Raw genomic sequence first — 23,475 nt, forward strand, 5'->3', positions numbered from 1 at the left:
TTTTACATGTTGGAAGGGTTGCTGGGTGGAGTCTTGCCCTGAGGTCACCACTGCCTTTATCAGGCATTTATTTAAACTATTTTATATCCTTGAACCCAAGACTTAATTCAACATGACTGGTGCTCCTTTTCTCCTCATACTGTAGGTTTTATATTCCTTTGTTCACCTTGTTCCTGTGCATTATAGATCTTCATATCAGTGATTACTAATAACCAAAAGACATGGTCAATACTAGCTGCTTTGAAATCTCTTCTGCCAATGCAAATGATCAAAACCTCTTTAATTTAGTTTCAAGCACAGTTTTAGGACAAGGACAAAAAGCAGCCACATTCTTTACCAAATTGTCACGAGAATGGTCTCTACACAAGCTGCTAATATTCTTCCCCTCTGAAATCTCTTGAGCCTAGCTGACATACTTTGCATTGTTCTTTGACACTGTATACTATGCTCCTACTGGTATGGCTCAATAAGCCCCCTTTAAAGTCTAAAATTGGTTTTCTTTTCTTTTTTTTAGATTATTATACTTTTTTAATTTTTATTTTTTAATATTAATCACAGGTTATTTGTTTTATATCCCAGCCATAACCCTCTCCCACTCCCAATCACACTCTCCCTCCCTCATCTCCTCCCTGTCCCTTTCCAAGTCCACTGCTAGGGGAGGTCCTCCTCCCCTTCCATCTGACCCTAGTTTATCAAGTATCTTCAGTACTGGCTGCAATGTCCTCCTCTGTGACCTAGCATGGCTGTTCTTCCCTCAGGGGCAGGGGCAGGTAAAGTAGCCAGTCCTTGAGTTCATGTTAGAAATAGTTCCTGTTCCTGTTCCCCTTACTAGGAAACCCACTTGGATACTGAGCTACCATGGGCTACAACCAAGCAGAGGTTTAGGTTATATCCATACATGGTCCTTGGTTGGAGAAACAGTCTCATAGAGGACCCCTGTGCCCAGATATATTTTGTCCTTGTGGAGCTCCTGTCTTCTCCAGGTCAAACTAACTCCCTCTTTTATAATATGATTCCATGCACTCTACAAAGAATTCTCTGCAGAGGAATATAGAATGTCAGAGAAACACCTAAAGAGATGCTCAATGTCCTTAGCTATCAGAGAGATGCAAATCAAAATGACCCTGAGATTCCACCTTATACCCACCAGCATGGCTAAGATCAAAAACTCAAGTGACAACACATGCTGGAAAGGTTGTGGAAAAGGAGGAACCCTCCTCCATTGCTGGTGGGAATGCAAACTTGTATAACCACTTTGGAAATCAATCTGGTGCTTTCTCAGACAATTAGGAATAGACCTTCCTCAACATCCAGGTATACCACTCCTAGGCATATATCCAAAAGATGCTCAAGTACACATCAAGGACATTTGCTCAACCATGTTTGTAGCAGCTTTATTTGTAATAACCAGAACCTGGAAACAAGGTGCCCCTCAACGGAGGAATAGATACAGAAATTGTGGTACTTTTACACAATGGAATATTATTCAGCAATTAAAAGCAAGGAAATCATTAATTTTGCAGGCAAATGTTGGGAACTAGAAAAGATCATCCTGAGTGAGGTATCTCAGAAGCAGAAAGACACAACTAAAGAAAAATAAACAAGAAAGAGGACTTGGGGTAAGATGATCAATATTCACTTAGAAAGACAAATGGGATGTACATGGAAAGTAGGAGAAAACAAGAAACAGGACAGGACCCTACCGCAGAGGGCCTCTAAAAGACTCTACCTAGCAGCATATCAAAGCAGATGATGAGACTCATAACCAAACCTTTGGTAAAAATTTTTTTCTAATTAAAGTTCCAAAGTCCACATTATAAGAAGTAGCATGATAAGGCCCATACAGAGCAATATACCACTGCTGGTATCACCTTCTCTCTTAGTTACAGTTTTGTTGCTGTACCTAGGCAACAAAAGAGATACCGTGACCAAGGCACCTCTTTTAAAAGAAAACATTTATTGGTGGCTTGCTTACAGTTTCAGAGGTTATGCCATTATTATCATGGTAGAGAGCATGGTAGCAGGAATGAACAGTTCTAGAATAGTAGCTGAGAGTTCCATCTTGGTCCACAAGCAGAGAAAGATAGAAAGGGAGGAAGGGAGAGAGCACGGGAGAGGGAGAGAGAGGAAGAGGAAGAGAGACAGACAGAGAAAAAAGAGATGGAGAGAGAGGAAGAGGGAGATAGAGAGAAAGTAAAAGAGAGAGAAAGAGAGACTTAGCCTGGCATTATATTTTGATAACTAAAAGCCCACCTTAAGTGACACATTTTCTCCAACAGGCCACATACCTTAATCCATCTCAAACAGTGCCTACTCCATGGTGGCTAAGCTTTCAAATACATGAGCCCATCATTGTCATTTATATCCAAACCACCACAGACTTTCTTTTTCTATTTCTGTAAAGAATGAGATGGACATCTTGAGTGCGATTGTATTAAATCTGTAAATAGCTTTTGATAAAATGGTCATTTTTAAAATAGTAATTCTATCAATCCATAAGCTTCATAAAGCAGAATCATACAGAAAAATGAAGCGAATCATTGCCAACTATACATCTTCTAATTGACTATTAACATTTAGGAAATATAAATAACTCAAAATACAAAGTGTCAATAAAACTGGTGTCAATGACTGATTAAAAATGGGCCAGAGATCTAAAAGGATAGCTCCCAAAGAAGAAGAAAAATTGGGTGAAATGAATCTGAAAAAAATAATAATAATAATGTTCACTGCCCCTAATATTACATGAGTGAAAATCAAAGCAACTTTGAGATTTCATACTATCCATGTAAAAATGGCAAAGATCAACAACATAATGAATAACAACTTCTGGGGGTGGGACGGGTACCCTTATTCACTGTTGATGAGATTTCAAACTAATCCGGACACTCCGGAAATCAGTGTGGAAAATTCTTAAGGTGGAAAAAAAATAAAGCTGCCTTATAAACCAGCAAAACCACTCCTTCACATATATTCAAAGAACTCAACATCATATTCATTCTACAGATACTTGTTCCTCTGTGTGCACTGTTGTTCTAGTCATGAAAGCTAAAAGATATCCTTCAGTTTATTAATAGATAACGAAAATGTGGTACCTATACAGTATAAAATATCATTTGACTGTAAAGAAAAATGAAATAATGAAATTCACAGATAAATGGATAGAAATAAAAATATCATATTAAATGAGGTAAACCAGACAGAGAAAACTACTTCAAATTGGCAGCTTCTAGCTACCAATCTTTGGATGTAAGTTCATATTCTGATGTAAGAGCAAAAACCAGGAATGTAGAAAGGAGCTATGTGCTCTCTCCTGTATCCCAGCTTGTTGCTCAGAGGAAAGAAGGCCAAGGGAAAGAAGGTGGCTGGACCTGCGAACAGCTATCCAGCTGCTTAAGCTTGCCCACAAGCACAGGCCAGAGACAAAGCAGAAGAAGCAGAGGCTACTGGCCCGTGCTGAGAAGAAAGATGCTGGGAAAGGAGACATCCCAACTAAGAGACCACCTGTCCTTCGAGCAGGGGTCAACATAGTCACCACCTTGGTGGAGAACAAGAAGGCTCAGCTGGTGGTGATTGCCCATGAAGTTGACCCCAATGAGATGGAGGTTTTCCTACCTGCCCTGGGCCAAAAGATGGAGGTCCCCTAATGCATTATTAAAGGAAAAGCCAGGCTGAGGCATCTAGTCCACAGGAAGATTTACACCACTGTTGCCTTCACACAGGTTAACTCGGAAGACAAGGATGCACTGACTAAGCTGGTGGACACTCTTAGGGCCAATTACAAGGACAGATACAATGAGATCTTGCTGTCACTGGGGAGACAATGCCCTGGGTCTTAAATCTGTGGCTTGAATTGCCAAGCTGGAAAAGGCAAAGGCTAAAAACTCACCACTAAGCTGAGTTAAATATTCACTGCTGGGAGATCCAAGATGGCGGCAACCAACTTGCACTGTAGCTAAGAGACATGGGATTTGAAACTCTGAAATTGGTGAGTGGAAGGGCAGCTGAAGCTATAACATCAACACTGTGCTTCCTGGGTGAGAGGGAACAACCTATGAGCTGAGACCATTTGTATCCAGATCACCAGCAGACATCTCCTGGGACTGAGAGTGGCGAATATTCAAAACCCGGCACTTCTCCTCAAAAGACCTCCCTCCTCAGCAGATTCAACCCACAGGACCCACTGCACCAAGTACGGACCAGACTGACCTGCTCCATAACTGAGACAGTGGAGGCAGGCCTCACAGTTCCGCGGGGGTGGGTGGCTGAATGGGCCTGCCAGGTCTGCAGGCAGTTTGTCCCTGCCTAGAGGACAAACAGTGGACACCACTGAACTGAGTATTTCCCACACTCTCATTTGCCCCTGCAGGCCAATAACTGAGAGTATAGAAAAGGAGAACCCCTGTGCTTTCTGATTAGGCCTGCTGGCAAGTGAGTGTACCTTCAAGTGAGTGCATGCAGAGCCCCAGATCAGTCCCTCTATGATAGCAGCCAGACATCGGCTCCCTCCCACCCACACACCCAGGGATCCTTGGGACAACATTCTCAACATTGAAGCCCCTGTTCTGTGGGTCTACCAGTGGAGTCCAGGCAAACAGATCTGAATACTAGGAGGACAGTACAACAGACCTTTAGGCTACTGAGGTATTCAGGGAACATGCACATGCATATTGTGCCTGTGAACAGTGCCAGCACCCGCACCCCTTCCTGTATTTACGCCCCACATTCCAGGCATCTACATGCTGTTGCACCCTGTCCTTCAAGGCACACCTCCACACATGCTCCCACACTTGTGCACCTGTACCCGGAACCTTCCTTCCTTAACTACAGCTGAAACACCAACACACACTCTCAAACCAGTGGACCTCTCTTATCTTCCTGAAGAATACTCTTGACACCAGAGAAAGATGGGCCCTGTCTGAAGTACAGACTCCAGCAACAAACAGCAAAGGTTACAGATAAGCAGATGGCTAGAAGTCAGCATAAGAACCCATCCAACAAAAATCAAGATATCATGGCTTCACAAGGAAACCCTAAAATCAATGACTATTTTAATTCATTGTAAACACAGGAAAATGATTTTAAAGCTATGCTTATCCAGTTATTAGAGGCACATAAAGAGGAAGCAAACAAATCTCTCAAAAAAATAGCCACACAAATGGAGGCAAATAAAGAGGAAATGAACAAATTTCTCAGAGGAATGCAGGCAAATACAGCCAAACAAATACAGGCACAAGTAGAGGCACAATTAGTGGTATATAGAGAGGAAAAGAAAAACAAAAAAATAGAAGCCATCGTAAAAAGACAGAAATCCACATTCAAACAGATGAAGGGAATGGTGCAAGACATGAAAACAGAATTAGAATCAATAAAGAAACACAAACAGAGAAAACCCTGGAACTGGAGAACTTAGAGAAAAGATTAGGAACCAAAAAGGTAACTATCACCAATATAATAAAAGAGATGGAAGACAGAATCTCAGATGCTGAAGATACACTTGCAAAAATTGACACATCTCTCAAAGAAAAAAGTAAAATCAGAAAAATTACAAACACAAAACATCCAAGAAATCAAGGACGCCATAAAAAAGACAAAATCTGACAGCCTACGGACTGGGAAAGGATCTTCACCAACCCTATATCTGACACACCTAAAAGCCCTAGTTAAAAAAAGCAGTGGACACAGGCAAGAATAGATAATTGGAAATAATCAAACTCAGAGCTGAAATCAATGAATTAGAAAGAAAGAAAACAATTCAAAGAATTAATGAGACTAAGAGTTGATTCTTTGAGAATCAATTCTTTGAGAATCAAATCTTGGTCTCATTAATTCTTTGAGAAAATCAACAAGATCCACAAACCGTTATCCAAACTAACTAAAAGGAAGAGAGAAACTGTCCAAGTCAGCAAAAGCAGAAACGAAAAGGGGGACATAACTACAGACACTGAAGAAATCCAAACAATAATTAGGTCTTACTACAAAAGCTTATAAGCCACAAAATTTGAAACTCTAAAGGAAATGACAATTTTCTTGATAGAGTCCATATACAAAAATTAAATTAGGATCTGGTAAATAGATTGAATAGCCCCAAGTAAATAGAAGCAGTCATCAAAAGTTTCCTTTCCAAAAAAAAGCCCTGGGCCAGATGGTTTCAGCGAAGAATTATACCAGACCTTCAAAGAAGAGCTAACTCAAACTCTCTTCAAACACTTCCACAAAATAGAGACAAAGGAATGTTACCAATCTCATTCTATGAAGCCACAGCCACCCTGACACCTAAACCACACAAAGACCTAACAAAGAAAGAGAATTTAAGACCAATCTCCCTAATGAATATTGGTGCAAAAATACTCAATCAAATACTTACAAACCAAATCCAAGAACACATAAAAGATATCATCCACCATGACCAAGTAGGCTTCATCCCAGGCATGCAGGGGTGATTCAATATACCGAAATCTATCAATGTAATCCACCATATAAAAAAAACTAAAGGAGAAAAACCACAACATCATCTCCTTAGATGCCAAAAAAGCATTTGACAAAGTCCAACATCCATTCATGTTTAAAGTCTTGGCGAGATGAGGGATACAAGGCACATACCTAAAAAAGAGTAAAGACAATATACAGGAAACCTATAACCAACATCAAGCCAAACAGAGATAAACTTAAATCAGTTCTACTGAAATCAGGGACAAGGCAAGGCTGCCTACTCTCTCCTTCAACGTGGTACTTGAAGTCCTATATAGAGCAAAGAAAACTAACAGAGATCAAGGGGATACAAATTGGTAAGGAAGAAGTCAACCTATTACTATTTGCAGATGATATGATAGTATACTTGAGTGACCCCCATAATTCTACCAGAGAACTCCTCCAACTAATAAACACCCTCAGCAAACTGGTTGGATACAAAATTAACTAAAAAAAAAAATCAGTAGCCCTCTTGTATAGGAAAGACAATAGGGCTTAGAAAGAAATTAGGAAAACAACACCCTTCACAATAGCCACTGATACCATAAAGTACTTTGGTGTGACTCTAAACAAGCAAGTGAAAGACCAGACCAAGGGTAAAATGATCAATCCTCACTTAGAAAGACAAATGGGATGGACAATGGATGTAGGAGCAAACAAGTAACAGGACAGGAGCCTACCACAGAGGGCCTCTCAAAGACTCTACCTAGCAGTGTATCAAAGCAGATACTGAGACTCATAACCAAACCTTCAGGAGAGTCCAGGGAATCATATGAAAGAAGGGGAAGTTAGTATGACCTGAAGAGGACAGGAGCTCCACAAGGACCAAATATATCTGGGAACAAGAGTCTTTTATGAGACAGTTTCTCCAACCAAGGACTGTGTATGGATATAACCTAGAACCCCCACTTGGATGTAGCCTGTGGTAGTATCCAAGTGGGTACACTAGTAAGGGGAACAAGGACTATTTCTGACATGAGCTCAATTGCTGGCTCTTTGACCTCCCTCTTCCCCCAAGGAAGGAACAGCTCTGCTAGGCCACAGAGGAGGACTTTCCAGCCAGTCTTGAAGATACCTGATAAATCAGGGTCAGATGAAAGGGGAAGAGGTCCTCCCCAATCAGTGGACTTGGAAAAGGCCAGGGAGGAGATAAGAGAGGGAGGGTGGGAATGGGAGGGAATGAGGGAGAGGGGTACAGCTGGGATACAAAGTTAACAAACTGTAACTAATATTAAAACATAAAAATAAAATAAAATAAACTTCAAGTCTCTGAAGATAGAAATGGAAGAAGCTATCAGAAGATGGAAAGATCTCCCAAGCTCACAGATTGGTAGGATTAACATAGTGAAAATGGCCATACTGCCAAAAGCAATCTACAGATTCAATGCAACGCTCATCAATATAATTATATATTCTGGATATTAGCCCTCTGTCAGATATAGGGTTGGTGATGATGTTTTCCAGTCTGTAGGCTGTCGTTTTGTTCTGATGACAGTGTCCTTTGCTTTACAGAAGCTTTTCAGTTTCATGAGGTGCCATTTATTGATTGTTGATTTTAGATCCTGTGCTGTTGGTGTTCTGTTCAGGAAGTAATATCCTGTGCCAGTGAGTTCAAGGCTCTTCCCCAAGTTTTCTTCTATCAGTTTTTTGTGTCTGGCTTTATGTTGAGGTCTTTGATCCACTTGGACTTTAGTTTATGCAGGATGATAAATATGGATCTATTTGCATTTTCTGACACCCCTCTCTTTCTCTCTCTCAATCTAACTGCATAATGTTAGACTGTGGGTCTCTATAGTTGTTCCCATATATTGTAGGAGAAAGCTTCTCTGATGATGGCTGAATAAGGCACCAATCTATGAGTACAGCAGAAAATCATCAAATCAACAAATGTTATTGTTATTTTTTAACTATTTAGAACATTAGTATTTGGTTTTCCTCTAAGTCTCTGGGCTATCTATTCTCTGATTTTAATCACTCAAGCAGTTTTGGGCATGAATTCTATCTCATGAAGGGGGCCTTCATTGTTTTGTTACTCCCACAAGCTTTATTCCACCATTGCTCTGACAGACTGCAGGCAGGACAGGTTGTAGAGCAAAGCTTTTTATGGCTGGATTGGTGTGTACATTTCTCTTTTGGTAACCTACAGGATAATCTTCCATATTGTAGACACTAGAACATGAAAAGGAAGGTTCAGGGTAGGCAGCACATCTACCTCTCCATGTTCAATGAATTGTATAGGTATTGACTTCAACAGTAGGGTATTTCTGGCAGTTTGTGGAGAGCAACATATTGTATTGACAACATCTTGAGTTGTTTCCTCATCAATTTAGTTTGATGTAAGTCAATCCTGGTACTGGAAGCATTGTTTGCTGACAAGAGATGGCCAGTTAAGGATCTGGGTAGGTCATTATTTACAGATATCATTAAGATTGAGTTCATACATTGTAAGAAGTTTCCACTGCACTAGATTCCCCTCAAATACTATTCTTCAAATACCTCTCAATTCTAGTTGTTGCTCCATATATTATGACATTTATTCACTTCCATTTTAACGTCCTTGAAATATTATCTGGTATTTTGAAATTCTTGTCTGGTGCTTTAGTTCAATTACCCTTCTCAAGGTGTACTTAAATCTAGGAAATTCTAGAAGTATATTGTCTTGGATATTCATGTTTTGTTGTTGTTTTTTGTTGTTTTTTTGTTTTGTTTACTGGGATCTAGGTATCTAAAATCATTGTGTTTGAGGTGTCTTATACCTGGTCTTGCATTTTTAGTGGATATTGTTTTTCTGATTATTTGTCTCTTTTGTTGTGTGCTGTAGCCCACTCTGAGTCCTAGGCAAGAGTGTTGACGATGGATGTTCCAGGCAGAGCACACTTCTGTGGCCTGGTGAACAGGAAAAAGGAGTAGAGCTAGCCTAGGGTTATCACTGATGGTCCATAATAGAAAGTGTTTCTGTAGATCTGCAGCTGACACAAAGCATGGGCTAGAAAAAAAAAAAAAAAAAGATTGAGAAGTTAGATGGGGAAAGATAACTGGGTCTACACCATGGTGGTTGTCCCGGAGAGTGAAGATAGAACAGGAGGAGGGGTTTCTGCAGGCTGCCTGAAGTAGGACTAAGTGTAAGTCTGTAGAGCATCACTTTCTCATGCATTTAGTTGTAAATTGTTCATAAATAACTAACTCAGGTAACCTGTGTGCTATCAACACTTGATTAAATCCATACTAGTTCAAAGAGAAAATGCACTGTTTTTTGTGAGATTGTGAAAAGTACATTCTACTGTTTTTGAAGTTGCTACAGTGGAAGTTAATGTGCATCTAAAACAGAGTCTGTTTTCTGATCTCAGATTTATTTGTTAAGCCATTTCCTTTATTGGGTACTTTTTGAATGGTGATAAAAAGATTGTACTGAATGAACAGAAAGGTACAAATGCATGGTTGCAGAAACAATTTAATCTTATTATGCATTCTTGTTAGTTGCCTTATGGTTAAATTATGTCTTATATAGTGATTTTAATCTCAGTTACTGAGAAAGCTTGAACCCAAGCCTTGTCTGTTAATTTTGGATAATTTATTTGATCCCATCAGTGTTATCAAATTTGGAACCCAAATTATTTCAATGGTTATCAGGAAAAAAAAAAAAAACATCCAAATATAAGTAAATTTTGTCCCTAAAATCTCTGTGCAATGATTTCTAGAACAATACAAGCCTATGTAATATCATAGTGTTAAAGAATAAAACCGTGCAGGAATATCAAATTAGAGAATAAATGACAAAAATTCTGATGCATTACCAGAGCACTTACTCGGGTAACTGAGAATATAAAAATCTTCCTTTGTAAATTACAATGACGTGCAATTTCAGTGCTCTGACACTGATGGGCTTAAAAGACAATGAGCTTGTGATAAAACCTTCTTCCTTCTTCTGACATCCATGACATTCTTAGTACAAACACCCTTTGTTGTTCATCAAGGGCTCATAAGCATCATTTCATTTCTTTGCATAATCACATTATTCCCTTAACCCATAAATCTGTACATGGTGATTACAATTCTTGTCCATCAATTCAAATTCCTTTTCACACAAGCAGTATTTATTGAATGGATCAAGGGAACTATCCTTTAAACAAAAATTGGACTGGCCAGTCACAATTAGGCCGTTAATACAGAAACATATAAATACAAAGTTTTCTTTCTTTAAGAAATGAGAAAATAAATCTTCAAAGAGATTTATATTAATGTAGACCTGTTAATGAGCAACTGTGGTACAATTTTTCATAACCTGTGTGATTTTGTCCCTTTATAGAATTTACATAATATTTTAAAGTCCATATTTTTGTAATTATCATAAAAATCATTATGATAGCAAATGCCTTTCTGGTTTTTACAGTTTCTACTGTTTTTCTTAGTTTTAGTAAAACATTAGAAAGTTTATTTTTTGGTTACTACAGTATATATTATAATAAATTAAGAAATGTCTACTATTACTAAAATAACAAAATATTATACAATAAGGCATTGTGCTGAGCCTACAATCTTCCTTTCAGAATAGATAATGACATTTGTTTCTAAAAACCACTGACTAAAATATTATCTGACAAATTAAAACTGTCAACAAATTTTAACTTTAAAATAAAGTAAAAGTTTTAGGTACTAAAAACTATAGAAAAGTCATATTAAATACATAACAAAGTGCATTAAGTTATTTATTAAAGAACAAGTAAGCAGGGGGCTACAGCAGGACATAAAGTGAATAAACTATAAGAAATGATAATAACTATAATAGAGAAAAATTTTAAAAAAGAAATAAAATTGCAGTTTTAGAGACAAAGATAAAGTACAAGCAAGCTGTAAACGCATGTTGATATTGAATGAATTTTCTTGACACATTTTAAAATAAGAATTTATGCTTTAAAAGTGGTTGATTTTGTCTCCTTTCTTGGATGCAGTGCCTAGTTGTCTGGTCAGACTCTTCTCTTTATTGTGGTAAAGGTGTTTAAGAGAGATGACAAACATTTACCATCACTTTACTTTAGGTGAACAGTTTTAGCTATCAGAAATAATGAGTAGAAGACCTCGGTGAGTCAGCCTCAGGTCATAAGAGCATAGCTGAGAGAAAAAGGAATTCTCTTGAATCTAGTAACACCTCATTCTTTTTCTTTATTCTTCTTTTTTTTTAATATTCATTTTATAATCTGATTGTAGCCACCTCCCTCATTTCATTCCTGCCCAACCCTCTCCCTTCCCCCACACCCTTCCCCTAGTCCACTGAAAGGGGGAGTTCTCCTTTCCTAACTTTTGACCCTAGCTTGTCAAGTCTCATCAGGACTGCCTGGATCCTCTTCCTCTGTGTCCTGGCAAGGCTGCATCGTCAGGTGCAAGTGATCAAAGAGCAAGCAACTAAGTTCATGACAGAGGCAGCTCCTGCTCCCCTTCCTAGGGAGAGACTGAGGTGCCTATGGGCTACATCGGAGCAGGGTGTCTAGGTCCTCCCTATGCATGGTCCTTGGTTGGTGCATCAGTTTCTGCACGGCCCCCTGGGCTCGGATTTTTAGCCATATTGGTCTCCTTATGGAGCTCCTATTCCCCTGGGTCCTTCTACCCCATCCTCTTCTTCCATAAGACTCCCTGCACTCTGTCCAAGGTTCGGCTGTGAGTCTGAGCATTTGCTTCAATACTCTGTTGGATAGACCCTTTCAGAGGACCTCTGTTTAGGCTGCCGTCCTGTTTGCTCTCTTCCACCATGTCTGGTGTCTATCCTGTTTACCATTCTGAATGAGATTTATGCCTCTTCCCTAGGGTTCTCCTTGTTGTTTAGCTTCTTTAGCTCTGTAGATTTTAGTATTGTTATCCTATATTACATGGCTAATATCTGCTTATAAGTGAGTATATACCACATCCTTAACTAAGACAAGTTCAGCGGTTTTCAGCCTGTGGGTTGGGACCCTCTTGGGCCTAGAATGACCCGTTTACAGGGATTACCTAACATCATTTGCAAATACAAATATTTACATTACAATACACACTAGTAGTGAAATTACAGCTACAAAGTAGTAACAAAATAAATTTGTGGATATCAACAACAGGAGGGTGGAGGCTTTGGGAAGGTTAAGTAGCACTGCTCTAGTATGACGTCCTAACCTAGGAACTTAATAAAACTTCAAATTTTGACTGAATTTTTCACTATCATTCTTGAAAACTCTGTCTCCTTGTTTTCTTTCTATCTCTTTCTTCGCTTTTTCTGTCAATATTCAGGTGATTTCTTTTTTATATCATTCTCCATTTGATTTGTTGTTTGCATATTTATAAATTCACTGACACACTTGAATAAATGTCCAGAGACATAATGAAAAAAATGTATAAGTAAACATTGTTTATACATAATAGGTGTTAAAGAATAGTTATATTATTATGATAGCAATCAGGTTTAAAGATGCTTAAGAAGCTATCTATTTTTATAAAGCTATAAACATTGTTGAAATGATCATTTGGAAAGCACAGCATTCCTGAAAGTTTAAAGTCATGAGTAAATATAGGTCGTTAGCATGTCCAAGACTCACGATGAGGCTAAGAGGAAAATGACAAAGCCTTATTTTTTCATCTATATGTTGATGTTGACAATGTAGGCAAAAAATGTCCACCATAGCTTTCTTTCCCCTAGACTTCTCCCTAAAGAGACTGCACCTACAAATTAGTTAGACTTTAGTCCTTGATGCATCTTAGTGAGATAATATCTCCTTATTTATCTGGCATAATAATTATGCCTCCTAGTCCATGTATATACAGTAAGCCCATCTTTTTATTCAACTGTATATAATGAATACAGTCTTCTGGGATGTTAAGGTTTCTGCATCAAAGATCCCACACAACACAACCCTAGCTTTTCTGTATTTCTGTATGTCCATTCTTTCTTCATTGCCTTACTTCCCCAAGTCAGGATCATCCCTAGGGATTTGCTGGATATAGAAGACAATTTTCTGAGAAAATTTCAAATTGATGACATATATAATTAAATAAATATAAATGTTAAACATGTCAAAGAGTTGGAAAAAGAAGATAGAATCTCAAACATGCAGCCATAGATGACTCTGGCACTTAAAATCATTACTGAAGTTAAGAGAAATTGCTTCTCCTACTGAGATGATGGTTATTACTAACATTTTTTTCCTTCCTTTGTCACCTTTTCATACTTCATCTACAGTTGTCGTTCTATAAAGGTTTATGAGACCTGAAGAAAAAGTTCTCAGAGTTCTTGACATACCATATGAGGTGTCATATAGCATGTGACATATCTGTACTGTGTTGGCGTTGATGACCTTTTTCCCTTCTGGTTTGTTTCTTGCCCATGTCACCAGCAGCAAGAAGTTTATGGTTTCTTCTCTTTCCCAAAATTATCTTGCTAGATTTTAATGTGAAGAATTCTACAAGTGTAACATAAGCTCTAGTATTATATAATGATGAATATATAAATCAAGAATATAAAGCAAGGTAACAACCATATGAAAATTTGTAAAACTAAGGTTTTTAATGAATTCCAGTGGACCCACTAAGACATGAGCATCTTTCTGTCTTCACTGGTTATGGAGCTCATCCTTGCCATTTGTGAAAGAGTCCGTGCAGGTTTTGCCAGTTATCTCAGTAAAGTTGGATTAATCTATTCCTCTCAGATTTTTTTTGTGTTTTTGATTGAGTGAAGACTAACTGACTGATTCACACATTTGCAAGACTAAGAAACAAATACATGTGTATGCATTATTCTCATAGTATTCAATACACAAAATGCAATGAGGTAAAACTTGAGGTTTGTTTATTTTTTCATGTAAATAAGGTCTATTTAGTAAGGTATAATATCAAAGTAAGTCATTCACCTTATGTCTACAGTCTAAATTATGTTTCCTTATTAAGGAATAATATATTTTCAAACACACACATACACACACACTCAATCAGATATGTAGATTTTTCTGTCTTGACTTTTCTATTGCTCTTAAGTTTTACACATTTATAAATTTTTAAAGTCATCATTGTGTGTCTATGTTTGTGACCTCAATTAAGGTTATATATGTATGTAACTCCAACTCAGGTTATATGTCTGTGACCCCATAACATGACATCTCTGTATCAGATCATCAATTACATCTCATCATCATTACATATAACTATAATGATGCTGTTACTCAGTTTGTATGCCAGTAAAGAGATAATTGAAAGACAACTTAGTGTAAGTCTCTTTTCTCTCAGATAAATTTGTGAGATTTTTAACTAAAAAGTTTGTTCAACAATATAAATGGCTAAATACCTTTGTTATACTGTTCACCATTTTCTCCTATTTTATGTTATAAATGTGAGCTATTCATTTTTTTTTACATATGTCTGCCTTTCTTCCTAAAAATCAAACTCCAAACAAAAACTTCTGGAGCTCTTCCTAAGATCCTGTCAAAATAATACATGAAATATGATAACATAAAAAAATACACTGAAGTAAAAATATTTCAAAGTAAGGATGTCATCTCTACTCTTATCATCTGTTTCCATTAATTGGAACATTGACTGAATTTCAAATAGTTGAGCAAACGTCCTTTTTGTATGGTTGAACATCTTTCAGATATATGTCCCGGAGTGGTATAGATAAATCTTGAGGTAGACCTGTTGCCAATTTTCTAAGAAAGCCCCAGATTGATTTCCAAAATGGTTGTGTCAGTTTGCACTCCCAGCAACAATGCAGGAGAGTTCCCCTTTTTTTGCATCCTCTCCAGCATGTGTTGTCACTTGAGTTTTTCATTTTAGCCATTCTGAATGGTTTAAGAAAGAATCTTAAAATCATTTTCATTTGCCTTTTCCCTGATGACTAAGGACTTTGAGCATTTCTTTAAGTGTTTCTCTGCAATTCGGTATTCTTCTATTGAGAATTCTCTGTTTAGCTCTGTACCCAATTTTTAATTGGATTATTTGGTTTGCTGGTGTTTAATTTTTTGAATTCTTTATATATTCTGTATATTATCCCTCTGTCAGATATAGGGTTGGTAAAGATCTTTTCCTACTCTGTAGGCTGTCCTTTTGTTCAATTGACAGTGCCCTTTGCTTTACAGAAGGTTTTCAGTTTCATAAAGTCCCATGTATTTGTTGTTGATCTTAGAGCCTGTGCTGTTGGTGTTTTGTTCAGGAAATTGTCTCCTGTGCCAATGAGTTCAAGAGTCTGCCTCACTTTTTCTTCTAACAGCTTTGGCGTATCTGGTTTTATGTTGAGGACTTCCATGCACTTCGACTTTGCTTTTGTGCAGGGTCATAAATATGGATCTATTTGCATTTTCACATGTAGGTATCCAGGTAGATATCCATTTGTTGAAGATGCTATCTTTTTTTCCATTGTATGGTTTTGGCTTCTTTGTCAAAAATCAGATTATTTGTTTTTGGGTTTATTTCTGGATCTTCGATTTGATTCCATTGATCCACCAGTCTGTTTCTATGCCAATACCATGCCATTTTTATTATTGTTGCTCTATAGTACAGCTTGAGATCAGGGATGGAGATACCTCTAAAACTTGTGTGTGTGTGTGTGTGTGCGTGTGTGTGTGTGTGTGTGTGTGTGTGTGTGTGTGTGTGTGTGCAGGTTTGTTTTAGCTAATCTGGGTTTTTTGTTTTTCCATATGAAGTTGAGAATTTTTTTTCTTTCAAGGTCTGTAAGGAATTATCTAGGTGTTTTGATGGCAATTGCCTTGAATCTGTAGATTGTTTTTGGGAAGAGAGCCATTTTCACTATGTTAACCTTACTAATCCATGAACATGGGAAAGCTTTCTATCTTCTAATATATTCTTCAATTTCTTTCTTCATACTCTTGAAGTTTTTTTTTTTTTCCTACAGATCTTTCACTTGCTTGGTTAGAGTTACACCAAGGTACTTTACATTCTTTGTGGCTATTGTGAAGGGTGTTGTTTCCCTAATTTCTTTCTCAGACTTTTTGTCTTTTGTGTACAGAAGGGCTACTGTTTTTGTTTGTTTGTTTGTCTGTTTTAAGTTAATTTTTGCATTTAGCCACTTTGGTGGCGATGATTAGACACTTTAGGAGTTCTCTGATATATTTTTGGGGTCACTCATGCATACTATTGTATCATCTGCAAATAATGATACTTTGACTTCTTCCTTTCTGATTTTTATCTCCTTGATTTCCTTTATTTCTCTTTGCTCTCTAGGACTTTAAGAAATGTGTTGAGATATGCAGAGTGGACAGACTTGCCTTGCCCCTGATTTCAGTGGAATTGATTTAAGTTTCTTTTCATTTAGTTTGATGTTGGGTATAGGTTTGTTGCATATTGCCTTCACTAGATTTAGGTATCGCTCCCAGAATTCTTCAAGACTTTAAACATGAAAGGGTGTTAGTTTTTTTTTTTTTCAGCATCTAAGCATAAGATCATGTTTTTTTTTCTTCAGTTTTTCTTTTTAATATAGTGGATTAAATTGATGTTTTTATGTATATTGAACCACCCCTGCATACCTGGGATGAAGCATACTTGGTCATGGTGTATGATATCTTTAATTAGTTCTTTGATTAAGTTTTCAACTATTTTATTGAGTATTTTTTCATCAATGTTCATAAGGAATTCTCTTTCTTTTTTGAGTTTTTATGTAGTTTATATATGAAGGAGACTGTGGCCTCATAGAATGAGTTTGGTAATGTCCCTTTTTTATTTTATGACATAGTTTGAGGAATATTAGAATGAGCTCTTCTTTGAAGGTCTGGTAGAACTGGATGATGAAACCATTTGGCCCTGAGCTTTTTTAGGATAGGAAATTTTTGATGACAGCTTCTCTTTCCTTAGGGGATATAAGACTATTTGTTCTATTTACCTGGTCTTGATTCAACTTTGGTAAATGGAATCTATCAAAAAAATGTTCATTTCATTTAGATTTTCAAATTTTGTGGCATACAGACTTTTGAAGTAAGACCCAATGATTATTTAGATTTCCTCAATATCTGTCATTATGTTCTCACAATACCAGTAGATAAATGTAAAATAGAATCTTCATGAAATTTAACTGACCACTTTTCATTACCAGAACTTCCTAATGTAAGATTTATAATTTATCATATTAATATTATGTGACTTGTTTGTCCATCCTATACTATCTGACATAAATTCCTTTCTCCAACACTTCATTTAAAACGATTATGCACATCAAATATATCTAAGAAGACTGAAAATCCACTTTTGGGTATATAGATTAAAGTTTATGTATCTTTCAATTAAGAGCAATAAAAATATTTCAATTAATGTCACATTCATCAGTAAGCTAGAGACAGTACTTGTATATAAAATGTGCACTGACTGATGTTTTATAACAAACACTTGATAAATAACTATGAAAACATAAGGACCCTACACCAGAATAAAATAACGCCTTTACTTAGCATAAGAGATATTACTTATTTCAGGTTTGTTTTGATAAGATTTTTCTCAATGAAGACATAATTCTTTGATTTAAGTTCTTGCATGTAAATTCACATTTGTTGTAGACTGATAATCTGAGAACCAACATCACAGAGCAGCACTGCTGCATAGCAAGAAAATAAATGAACTAGATTAAGAAATTTTAATATGAACCTGGGCATACATTTAACAAGCCAACAAAGTAATGGTTATAAAATGTTCCTATACACATATCTAATGATCTAAGTAGCTAAAATTAGTCTGCATTAATAAACATAATAATATAATAAAGAAAAATAAATGAAGAAACTATTATCATAAAAGACGATAAGTTCTTAGTAAGTGATTATATTCTGACTATAATCAAGAAAAATGTTAACAAGTTAGCTTAGGAGTTCCTGAAATAGTCTATTAGTTGAGTTCTATTGTTTAAATAATTGAGTAAATCATAATTAAATTAACACTTTAATTTTGTGTTTTTTAACAACTTTACATATATATGTCTTCTAGTTCTTCTTACACAAAATACAAGACTTACCTTTATATAATATCTAATATAAAATAGAAGATAATTAAGAGAATAAAATTATAAAAAATGTACTTAAATAACAAAAACATGTAGACTCAGTAGAAGGAAACATTCATGTATGTGTATACATATTCATTCTCATACTTACATGCTTACCTGTCTCTATATATACATGTGCTCTCACATCAATCTAGGTTAAAGAATCAAAATGAAAGTGTATTTGAAATTGTTTCATAAATAACCCATAATTATAGAAATGCAACCTGATACAATGTAGTTATAAAAAAGATTGATAATACAGACTTTACGAGTTGTGGGAGAAAAATATAGCTGATTAATCTAAAACCGATGATTAAAAACTGGAAGGAATGAAGGAATAGGAAAAAAAATGAGAGTAGGGAGTAGATAAAGTAACAAAGTTACATATAAAGAAATGAAATCTGGATATTATAGAAAAGAAAACAATCAGAAAAAAAAAGAATCAAGAAAGTTACAGGGGTGAACAAAAATTAAAGGAAATATGGTGTGGAAAGCAAACAAGCTTTTGCGCTCAGGACCAGCACCAAGTCTTTGGGAATTTAAGACCGTGGCTGTGGCTTTTTAGACTGTTTCAGGGCCTCATTAAGTAAGATGCTCACTCCATATTTACACCATACTCTTATTAGATGAATACATAGTGGCCTATTGATCATGACATATATCTGTTAAATAAGTGAAATGAGAAGCATTAGACAGTAATGGTCTAGATTACAGTGATTCTCAACCTTTGTAAGACTGCAACCCTTTAACACAGTTTCTCAGCTGGTCTGTCTGGGTGGCCATGCCTTTAATCTCAGCATTCAAGGACCAGAATCAGGCAGATTGCTGCGTGTTTGAGGCCACCCTGATCTACAAAGTGAGTCCAGGACAGCCAAGGCTATGCAGAGATACCCTGTCTTGAAAAAAAAAAAATAAAGAATAAAAAATATAGTTCTTCATGTTTTGGTGACCCTCAACCAAAAAATTAGTTTGTTAATACTTGAAATTGTAATTTTGAGACTGCAATCAATAATAATGTAAATGTCTGATATTCAAGGTATCTGATATGCAACCTTAGAAATGGTCATGATCCACAGGTTGAGAACAATTAGTCTAGTACATTTTGAATTCAACTGAGCATACAATGAAAAGCCAAGGTCTCCTTTAGTAGAAGCAAGGAAAGTAGGAGACATGATACAGTAGAATGCCAGATAAAGTATTTCAGCTTATGTCTGAAATTCCCTCTCTCAGCAAAGCCACTGAAACCAATGAAAAGTGTCAGGCCACAGTTTACTTCCAGTCCATGTAGAAGTAAATGTACATCTTAGAGCAAATATTGAGATGAATACAGGTAGAGATGACAAATGGAGAATTATTGACACAGTGTTATCAAAGCTGTGTGATAAGTAGTAAGAAGTGGTATATTTATATAATAAAAAAATCTAGATTGTTGAACATTCAGTAGATCCCTCTCTCCTGACTCCTGATCTGTCTGTCCCATCAGGAACATAGCCTCCAGAGCCATCAGAGTCACCAGAGCCAGCAGAGGGATATACCCAGCATAGCCATGTGCACCTGGGGCATAGCTACTAGAGCCAACACCAAGGCCAGCTAGATGGCTAAGACCACTGTAATAATAAAATAAATAAGGGCTAGGGCAGTATGGCACCTCTAGAGCCCAGATATCCTACCACAGCAAGCCCTGGATATTCTAATACAGCTGAAGCAAAAAAGGATAACCTTAATATCAACCTTTTAAAGATAAGAGGGGCCTTTAAAGAGAAAATGAATGAATCCTTTAAAGAAACACAGGAAAACACAATTAAACAGATGAAGGAAATGAATAAACTGTTCAATACATGAAAATGGAAGTAGACAAAATAAATAAAAGTAACTGAGGAAATCCTGGAGATAGGGAACTTAGTGAAGAAAATAAAAGGTTCTACAGAGGTAAGCATCACAATCAGAATACAAGAGATGAAGGAAAGAATCTCAAGCATAGACGATACAATCAAAGACATTGATACATCTCTCAAAGAAAATATTAAATCGAAAAAAAAAAAAAAAAGAAATCCTGACACAAAACTTCCAAGAAATTCAGGACACTATAAAAGACAAAACCTAAGAATAATAGGAAGATAGAGAATATTCCTGGCTTCAAGGCCCAGAAATCATAGATGAAAATTTCTCCAACTTAAAGAAGAAGATGCCTATCAACACACAAGACTTACAGCAAATAGATTGGAATAGAAAAGTAATCCTTTCAAATAATAATAAAAACACTAAATATATAGAACAAAGAAAAAATATTAAAAGCTGCAAAGAAAAAAAAAGACCAAGTAATATATAAAGGCAAACCTATCAGAATCACAAAAGACTTCTGAATAGAGACTATAAAAACTCAAAGGACCAAGACAGATGCCATGCAGACCCTAACAGACCACAGATGTCAGCACAGACTACTACACCCAGCAAAACTTTCAGTCACCATAGATAGAGAAGACAAGATATTTCAACAGAAAAATCAAACAAATTTAAACAATATTTATCTATAAATCCAGCCCTACAGAGAATATTCCAAATCAAAGAGGTTAACTACATCCAATAAAACATAAGAAATAAATAATTCTCCACCAGCAAAAACAAAGGAAAGGGAAGCACACACACCACACACATTTACTGTACCCACACCAACAACAAAAAAACAGGAGTTAACACTCACTAGTCATTAATATCTCTCAAAACCAATGGACTCAGTTCCCTAATAAAAAGACACAGGCTAAGTGGATACAAAACAGAATACATAATTCTATTGCATATAAGAAACACACCTTAGCAACAAAGATAAACACTATCTCAGAGTAAAGGGCAGGAAGAACGGTTCTCCAAGAAAATGGATCCAAGAAGTAAGCTGGAGTAGCAATTCTAATATTTAATAAAATATTAAATAATAAAATATTAGACTTTCAACCAAAATAAATCAAAAGAAATGGAAAGGGAGAATTCATATTCATCAAAGAAAAAATAGAACATAATGACAACTGAATTCTGAACATATATTCCCCAAATGCAAGAGCACCAATATTTATAAAAGAAACATTACTAAATCTTAAATCACATCAAACCACACACATTAATAGCACAATACTTCAACATCCCTCTCTTGCCAATAGGCAGACCTTTGAGACAGAGACTAAACAGAGAAATATGAACTAACTGATGGTATGAATCAAATGGACAGAGCAGATATCTACAGAAGATTCCATCCAAATACAAAAGATTATATCTTCTTCTCGGCACTTCACTACCCTTCTCCAAAATTGACCACATTGATGGTCACAAACCAAACTGTAACAGATACAAGAAAATTGAAATAACATCTGTATTTTATCAGTCTTCCACAACAGAAACAACTGAAAACCTACAAACTCATGGAAACAGAAAAACTCTCTACTCAATAACCACTGGGTCAGGGATGAAATAAAGAAAGAAATTAGAGACTTTCTAGAATTCAATGAAAATGAAGGTACAACATACCCAAACTTATAGGACGCAATGAAAGCAGTGGTAAAAGGAAAGTTCATAGCACTAAGTATCTTCTTAGAGAAATCTTATATTAGCAATATAAAAGCACATCTGAACATTCTAGAAGAAAAACAAGCAAACATACCCAAAAAGGAGTAGATGGCAGGAAATAATTAAACTCCGTGCTGAAAACAATAACTCAGAAACACAGAGAACAATACAACAAATCAACAAAACCAAGAACTGTTTCTATGAGTAAATCAACAAGATTGACAAACCATAAAAACAAACAAACCAAAAAAGCAGAGATACAGTACCCAAATTAACAAAATTAGAAATGAAAATGTGGATATAACAACAGATACGGACAAAATCCAAAGAAACTTTAGATATTACTTCAAAAATCTATACTCTACAACATTTAAAAATCTAAATGAAATAAATTATTTTCTTGATAGGTACCAAGTACCAACTTTAAATCAAGATCAGATGAACAATTTAAATAGACCCATAATCCCTAAGGAAATAGAAACAGTCATTAAAACTCTCCCAGCAAAAACAGCCCTGGACCAGGTAGTTTTAGGGCAAAATTCTACCAGACTTTCAAAAAAGAGCTAATACCAACACTCCTCAATCTCTTCCACAAAATAGAAACAGAAGAAACATTGTCAAACTCATTCTATGAAGCCACAGCTACCCTTATACCGCAACCGCATAGAGACCACAAAAACAAGAGAATTTCAGAGCAATCTTCTTTATGAACATTGATTCAAAAAACAAACAAATAAATAAAACCCATTGATTCAATAAAATACAAACCAAAAACAAGAATAAAAAAAATCATCCCACATGACCAAGTAAGCTTAATCTCAGGAATGTAGGGGTAGTTCAACATAAGATAATCCGTCATTGTAATCCATCATATAAACAAACTGAAATAAAGATCATCTCATACCTCATATAAACAAACAAACAAAAAGGCATTTGGTAAAATCCAGCAGTACCTCAAGTTAAAAGTCTTCAAGAGACAAGGAAAACACACAAACACAATATAGGAAATATATAGTAAGCCAATAGCCAACATCAAATTAAATGGAGAAAAACTTAGTGCAGTCCCATTAAAACTAGGAACAAGACAAAATTTCCCATTATCTCCATATCTATTCAACATAGTAGTTGAAGTTCTAGTTAGAGCAATAAGACACATAAAAACGATAAAGGGAATAGAAATTGAAAAGTAAGAAGTCGAAGTATCCCCATTTGCAGATTATATGATAGTACACATAAGTGACCCCCAAAAGTTTGCCAGAGAACTCTTACAGTTGAAAAGCACCTTCAGCAAAGTGGCTGGATACAAAATCAACTACAAAAAATAAATCAAGAACCTTCCTTTATACAAGCAAAAATTGGGCTGAAAAAGAAATTAGGGAAACAACACCTTTCATAGTAGCCACAAATAATACAAAATGTCTTGCTCAACTCAAACCAAGAAAGTGAAAGACCTA

At 36.1% G+C, this 23,475-nt stretch overlaps 1 pseudogene; it reads left to right on the forward strand.

Moving 5' to 3' along the window:
* Positions 1-2,641: 2,641 nt before the first annotated feature.
* On the forward strand, positions 2,642-3,852 carry LOC110566605 (large ribosomal subunit protein eL8-like; annotated as a pseudogene).
* The last annotated feature ends 19,623 nt before the right edge of the window (positions 3,853-23,475 follow it).

This window comes from Meriones unguiculatus, chromosome 8 (assembly GCF_030254825.1).
Source record: "Meriones unguiculatus strain TT.TT164.6M chromosome 8, Bangor_MerUng_6.1, whole genome shotgun sequence".
In the NCBI taxonomy this organism is placed as follows: domain Eukaryota; kingdom Metazoa; phylum Chordata; class Mammalia; order Rodentia; family Muridae; genus Meriones; species Meriones unguiculatus.